This window comes from Abramis brama (assembly GCF_963993115.1).
Source record: "Abramis brama genome assembly, chromosome: 9".
In the NCBI taxonomy this organism is placed as follows: domain Eukaryota; kingdom Metazoa; phylum Chordata; class Actinopteri; order Cypriniformes; family Leuciscidae; genus Abramis; species Abramis brama.
In genome coordinates this window covers 44,773,311-44,780,953 of record NC_139971.1, presented here as the reverse complement: position 1 = coordinate 44,780,953, position 7,643 = coordinate 44,773,311, and positions in this window count along the sequence as shown.

Sequence of the window (7,643 nt, the reverse complement as noted above, 5' to 3'; positions counted from 1 at the left end):
TCATCAGAGGGGGTCATCAGAGTGTTCATCAGGGGGGGTCATCAGAGGGGGTCATCAGAGGGGTCATCAGAGTGTTAATCAGAGGGGTCATCAGAGGGGGTCATCAGAGGGGTCATCAGAGTGTTAATCAGAGGGGTCATCAGAGGGGGTCATCAGAGGGGGTCATCAGAGTGTTCATCAGAGGGGGTCATCAGAGGGGTCATCAGAGGGGGTCATCAGAGGGGTCATCAGAGGGGGTCATCAGAGTGTTCATCAGAGTGTTCATCAGAGGGGGTCATCAGAGGGGTCATCAGAGGGGGTCATCAGAGGGGTCATTAGAGGGGTCATCAGAGGGGGTCATCAGAGGGGGTCATCAGAGGGGGTCATCAGAGGGGTCATCAGAGGGGGTCATCAGAGGGGTCATCAGAGTGTTCATCAGAGGGGGTCATCAGAGGGGTCATCAGAGTGTTAATCAGAGGGGTCATCAGAGGGGGTCATCAGAGGGGTCATCAGAGTGTTAATCAGAGGGGTCATCAGAGGGGGTCATCAGAGTGTTCATCAGAGGGGGTCATCAGAGGGGTCATCAGAGTGTTCATCAGAGGGGGTCATCAGAGGGGTCATCAGAGTGTTCATCAGAGTCTTCATCAGAGGGGGTCATCAGAGGGGTCATCAGAGGGGGTCATCAGAGGGGTCATCAGAGGGGTCATCAGAGTGTTCATCAGAGGGGGTCATCAGAGGGGGTCATCAGAGTGTTCATCAGAGGGGGTCATCAGAGGGGGTCATCAGAGTGTTCATCAGAGTGTTCATCAGAGGGGGTCATCAGAGGGGTCATCAGAGGGGTCATCAGAGTTTTCATCAGAGGGGGTCATCAGAGTGTTCATCAGAGGGGGTCATCAGAGGGGTCATCAGAGGGGGTCATCAGAGTGTTCATCAGAGGGGGTCATCAGAGGGGTCATCAGAGGGGGTCATCAGAGGGGGTCCTCAGAGGGGGTCATCAGAGGGGTCATCAGAGGGGGTCATCAGAGGGGTCATCAGAGGGGGTCATCAGAGGGGGTCCTCAGAGGGGTCATCAGAGTGGTCATCAGAGGGGTCATCAGAGGGGGTCATCAGAGGGGGTCATCAGAGCGGTCATCAGAGCGTTCATCAGAGGGGTCATCAGAGGGGGTCATCAGAGGGGTCATCAGAGGGGGTCATCAGAGCGTTCATGAGAGGGGTCATCAGAGGGGGTCATCAGAGGGGTCATCAGAGGGGTCATCAGAGGGGGTCATCAGAGGGGGTCCTCAGAGGGGTCATCAGAGTGGTCATCAGAGGGGTCATCAGAGGGGGTCATCAGAGGGGGTCATCAGAGCGGTCATCAGAGGGGGTCATCAGAGGGGGTCATCAGAGGGGGTCATCAGAGCGGTCATCAGAGCGTTCATCAGAGCGTTCATCAGAGGGGTCATCAGAGGGGGTCATCAGAGGGGGTCATCAGAGTGGTCATCAGAGTGGTCATCAGAGGGGTCATCAGAGGGGTCATCAGAGGGGGTCATCAGAGGGGGTCATCAGAGCGGTCATCAGAGCGTTCATCAGAGCGTTCATCAGAGGGGGTCATCAGAGGGGGTCATCAGAGGGGTCATCAGAGGGGTCATCAGAGTGTTCATCAGAGGGGGTCATCAGAGGGGGTCATGAGAGGGGTCATCAGAGGGGGTCATGAGAGGGGTCATCAGAGTGTTCATCAGAGGGGGTCATCAGAGTGTTCATCAGAGGGGGTCATCAGAGGGGGTCATCAGAGGGGGTCATGAGAGGGGTCATCAGAGGGGGTCATCAGAGTGTTCATCAGGGGGGTCATCAGAGGGGGTCATCAGAGTGTTCATCAGAGGGGGTCATCAGAGGGGTCATCAGAGTGTTCATCAGAGGGGTCATCAGAGGGGTCATCAGAGGGGTCATCAGAGGGGGTCATCAGAGGGGTCATCAGAGTGTTCATCAGAGGGGGTCATCAGAGGGGGTCATCAGAGGGGGTCATCAGAGGGGTCATCAGAGTGTTAATCAGAGGGGTCATCAGAGGGGGTCATCAGAGGGGTCATCAGGGGGGTCATCAGAGGGGTCATCAGAGGGGGTCATCAGAGTGTTCATCAGAGGGGGTCATCAGAGGGGTCATCAGAGGGTTCATCAGAGGGGTCATCAGAGGGGTCATCAGAGTGTTCATCAGAGGGGGTCATCAGAGGGGTCATCAGAGTGTTCATCAGAGGGTTCATCAAAGGGGTCATCAGAGTGTTCATCAGAGGGGTCATCAGAGGGGGTCATCAGAGGGGTCATCAGAGTGTTCATCAGAGGGGGTCATCAGAGGGGGTCATCAGAGGGGTCATCAGAGTGTTCATCAGAGGGGGTCATCAGAGTGTTCATCAGAGGGTTCATCAGAGGGGGTCATCAGAGGGGTCATCAGAGTGTTCATCAGAGGGGGTCATCAGAGTGTTCATCAGAGGGTTCATCAGAGGGGGTCATCAGAGGGGTCATCAGAGGGTTCATCAGAGGGGTCATCAGAGTGTTCATCAGAGGGGGTCATCAGAGTGTTCATCAGAGGGGGTCATCAGAGGGGGTCATCAGAGGGGTCATCAGAGTGTTCATCAGAGGGGTCATCAGAGGGGGTCATCAGAGGGGTCATCAGAGGGGTCATCAGAGGGGTCATCAGAGTGTTCATCAGAGGGGTCATAGACTCCAGGACTTCTGTCACACTTGAACCACGAATACACACACTAAAAAAAGTGTAGGTTTTTTTTTTTTTTTTTTAAGTTTTGTGGTTGAAATTTAAAAAAGTAACGAATCCTCCTCTCTCGGGTCAATCTGACCCCCTTAGGAATGAATGAATGCGAGGAATGCTTCAGTTCACATAGAAAAGACTAAACATGCTCAACATTCAAACTTAAAATTTAGCATTTTTAGCATGTGTCTACGTGTATCTGATGCACACTGAAGTAAACTGACTTTAGGACCCAGAGGAACAGCTCATTTGCTCCATATAGAGATATAAGGCCATCTAGAGTCATGAAATATCATCTTATATTATTATTTTCCCACAAGAGGTCGACAAAGACACCCAGTGTAAGATATTTAGAGCTGAATTAAAAGGGTTATGCATGAAATTGTGAGTTATTTTGAATTTAAGTTGAATGAATGTGAGGAATGTGCTTAAATTACTATTTATTTGTTATTTATTGTTCAAGTCTAGTAATTTAAAGGTAAATAAAAATAAAAAAATAACTAAAAAAAATCCCAAAAAATTGCATAAAAAAATTGTAAAAAAATATTATCAAAATTAAATAAAATAAGCTTTCTGGACAAAAAAATAAATAATTATATTTGATTTTAGGGCTTGGGTGAGGGAGAGGAGGATGATGAAGGTTAGGTTGAGTGTAGATTGATGTTTCTCTCCTCAGGGGTTTACTGGGCGATGAACACACACTGGTTCTGCTGGAGTCTGGCGCTGGCTCAGGTTCTGTTGATTCTGGACCCTGATGGTCATGTGACTCTGAGGCTCTTATGTAAGTTTGACCTCCAGCGACTCCGGCGAGACGGAGCATGTGATCGGACACACACACACACACACACACACACTGTTTCACATTCATTAACATTTAAATGAACACCCATATTTAGTCATTAACTGCCGACAGCTGCTCATGTGAGACGTCCACACAAACACTGACCCGGTGTGTTCGACCTTGACCTTGACCTTGACCTCGAGTCGATGCAATACTTCATCTGAACGTCACGCTCGTAAACTCAGAACACGTCTGACTCAATCTCATATTTCTTTCAGCCTGAACAAACCCGTCAAACACACAATATTAATTATTGTTTCATTATTGTGTGCGTTCAGGTGAGGAATATGAGCTGGTAAACATGGAGTCACAGAAAATACACAACAACATACTGTAAAGATCTTAAAATGCATCGATTTTATAGAGAATCATGTGCCCCCCCCCCATCATTACTGAATAAAAATTCAACATCAAACTATAAAATAAAACAAAATATAAATATTAAAGAAACACTTGAACTTAATTATTTATAATTTGATAAAATATCAACAAAAAACTAGAATCAGATTATTATTTGAACTGAAATTAAAACTAAAACCATAATTTTTTAACCAATTTTTTTTTAATTAAACTTATTTTATTTCAGATACTTGCCAAGGTAACATTTCACATTTTCATTTAATTCAATTTACTAAAAAACTGAAATAAAAGTTTTTTTTTTTTAAAACCTTAAACTTGTACAAATTACAAAAACGACTTTAACAGAAATGAAAATGAAAACAGAAAATGTAAACAAAATCTAATTCAAAAAGACTAATAGTATCTCGATACTAAAATAACACAGGCTGAAGTACTAAAATGACTAAAATTAAAATAAATGTTTTAATTAAAAAATAAAATAGCTAATAAAAATGTTATTTGAAAGTTCAATAGTTTTATAGATGTTTAATTTCACAGGACAGTTTCAGAAGTCTTTCTAAACGACCTTCAGGCCTGATTCTCTCGTTAACGAGACGCTTTAATCCCGACGGCCTCCTACAGCTTCATTAACTTGAGCTTCTGTTAATCAGCTTTTACAAACACAGAAACCTGAGCTTAAACTGTGTGTTGGTGTTTACAAACTACAGTTTCTGTCTCATTATACAGGAGATTTAGAGTCGGCGTTTGCCGGAAGCGAAACGTATCCATACAGAAATAGTTTTTTTAACGCTAACTTGTAAACCTTTAAAATCCACCCTGCTGTGAGCTGAGGTCGTTAACCGATAGTATTTGCTTCTGTTGAAGCCGTCAGTCTGCATTATAATATATATATATATATATATATATATATATATATATATAAAATCATGTTTAACAGTGGAACAAGCAAAGCTCCACCCTCTCTCTTTAGCTCCGCCCACTTTTATCACTTAAAACTCATCTTTGATCACTAAAAATTACATATTTAAACGTTTTTTTTCTTGAAAAATCTTCTTAATGCTTTAAAATATCTTGAATGTAACTCGACACCCTTGCCTCATTTAGTAAACGCGGTTCTATGAATATGCAAATGAGCCCCGCCTCCACTCACTCACTCAGCTCAGAGATCCACTGGTTGACGATCACACGTTGATCTGATTGGTTACAAGGTAGTTTGTGACGTCAGAAACACCAGCGATTTCAAAGTGTGTTTTTAATGTGGTGTTTTACTAATAATTTACACATGGTTTGTCTTAAAGCGTATTAAAAACACCACATCGACACATAAACAACATTAAGAGCTGGATTCTCACCACGGGGGGACTTTAAAAATCCCTAAGGGAGAAATGACTGGAAAAGTAAACACTCTATAGTAATTAATACATCCATATGCCACTGTTTGTTCTAGAATAGATTATTGTGGAATTGTCACTCAGAAATTAAGCTTTGGTTGTAGAACATGCTAATTAAGGAAGATTTGAAACTGTAATTAGCAGTGATGGAGTGATCGCACCTGCAGTCAGACTGACGCTCTAGTGTTCAGTGATTCGAAGAGTGTTGATCGTGTGACGAGCGTCTTTCTTCTTCATATTCGCCAGCACACACACACACACACACACACACACACGCACGCTACGAGAGCGAACGCTTCTGCTAGCGCCCTAAAAATACGTATGTCTCCATCTCAGCTGATGCTTCCACCACAATTAGCGTCTATTCATGGCAGACAAATTAGCATTTCCGTCACGGATGTCTGATAAACCCTTCCTTCTGTTTACGTCCTGAACACACAGCTTCACCTCGCGGTGTTTGACAGTGCGAGGGCTGGTTTGGGCTCTGACCTTTGACCTCCGTCAGTGTTTCTCGGTCTCACCCTGAAGCTCGTCTGACAGCGGATGCTAATGCTAGCTCTGCGTTCTTCAGCTGTGTGTCATTAGCTTATGTAATGCGCTTGTTTTCTCTGAAGCATAAGACTAATTGCCTGTTAGGAACTTTTAGGTGTTTTTTGTTTTTTTTTGTTTTAATGGCTAAATTAAACTTAAGGTGTCAGAAAGCATGTCTAATTAAGTGACATCGTGAAACTTTTACAGTTTAACAACAACTTATTAGAAGTTTAACAAATATACAATTTTAAGGGCCCTATTAAACAAACAATTAATCAAAAAGCATGATTAACTTTAACAATTTAATATTTTATTAAAAACAATTTAATAATAAGCCCCCCCCCCCCCCCCCCCTTTTTTTTTAATTCTGTTGTCTATTAAAATATTTCTGGATTTATGATTGAATACAAATTTCTTATGAAAAATGGTGGTCATCAAATGAAGATCCCAAACATTAAAGTCCCGCTGTGGTGAAAATGCATAATGTTGTTTATGTGTCTGTGGTGTTTTTAATACGAGCTGCTGTGAGTGAGTGAGTGAGTGACTGGAGGCGGGGCTCATATCCATATCCATAGAGCCGTGTTTAGTCAAGTCAGCTTTATTTCTATAGCGCTTTACAATACAGAGTTTCAAAGCCACTTTACAGAGATAACAGGAAAATAATGCAACAAAGTTTCTAGAAGAAAACAGCGTCACAGTCCAGCTGAAGTCAGTTCAGTGATGGCTCATTTTTGTTGTAAAAAAGTTATTAATTTAGTTAATTTATATATATATATTATTATATAGCCGCTCTGGAGAAAACCGTGATGTCATCGTCCAGCTCAGTTCAGTTCTCATATAATGCTGTCAATGCAGGCTCATTTGCATATTCATAGAACCGCGCATACTAAATGAGGCAAGGGTGTCGAGTTACATTCAAGATATTTTAAGGCATGAAAAAAAAATGTAAGGAAAAAACGCTTAAATATGTAATTTTGGTGATCAAAGATGAGTTTAAAGGGATGAAATTATTGGCTACAGGGGAATTTAACTATTTAGTTAATGTTTTAAAAGGTAATCAAATTCAAATGTAACAATTCCTTTCATTTTTTTGTTGTGATATTACTTAAATATTAATGTTTTAATAAACTGTATTAATATTATTGATTGTATTAATATATTGATATATTTCTGAGAGCCTTTAAAGGCCTGTTTGAGGGTCAAGACTTGGTTTTAGGGATAAGGTTATAATGAGGTTAAGGGTCGGTTTAGGGTCAGGGGTCGGGTTAGGCACTCAGTTGTGATGGGTAAGGTTAGGGTAAGGGCTAGAGATTGCATTGTGTCAATGAATGTCCTCATAAAGATAGATGTACAAGAGTGTGTGTGTGTGTCTGTCGATAGTTTTCTCTGATGAAACGCTGCAGAAGAGACTGTGTTCATGTGTTCAATGTTCATGTGTTCGTATATCGAGTTTGTGTAGTAGAGCAACACTGAGTCTGTAATGTTCACACACACACACACACACTCGTGTGCAGCCCCACGTCTACATCTTTGTTCTACAGCTGTGACTTTCTGCATTGAAAGTTCAGTTTTTATGACTGGATTCTGTGTTTTCCGCATCATAGTTCCACATTACAGGCTTCCTTATATTCTCAGAAGCGAGTGTGTGTGTGTGTGTGTTCATCTCTCTGTATTAGCTGATGTTCGTGTCTCTAGGGTTCCAGCGTTGAGTTTAGCAGGCGCTCGACCTTGGAGACAAAAACTCCATCAGCCTGTGAGCAGCTCACACACACACACACACAGCTTTCAGCCCTGCCGTGCGCTA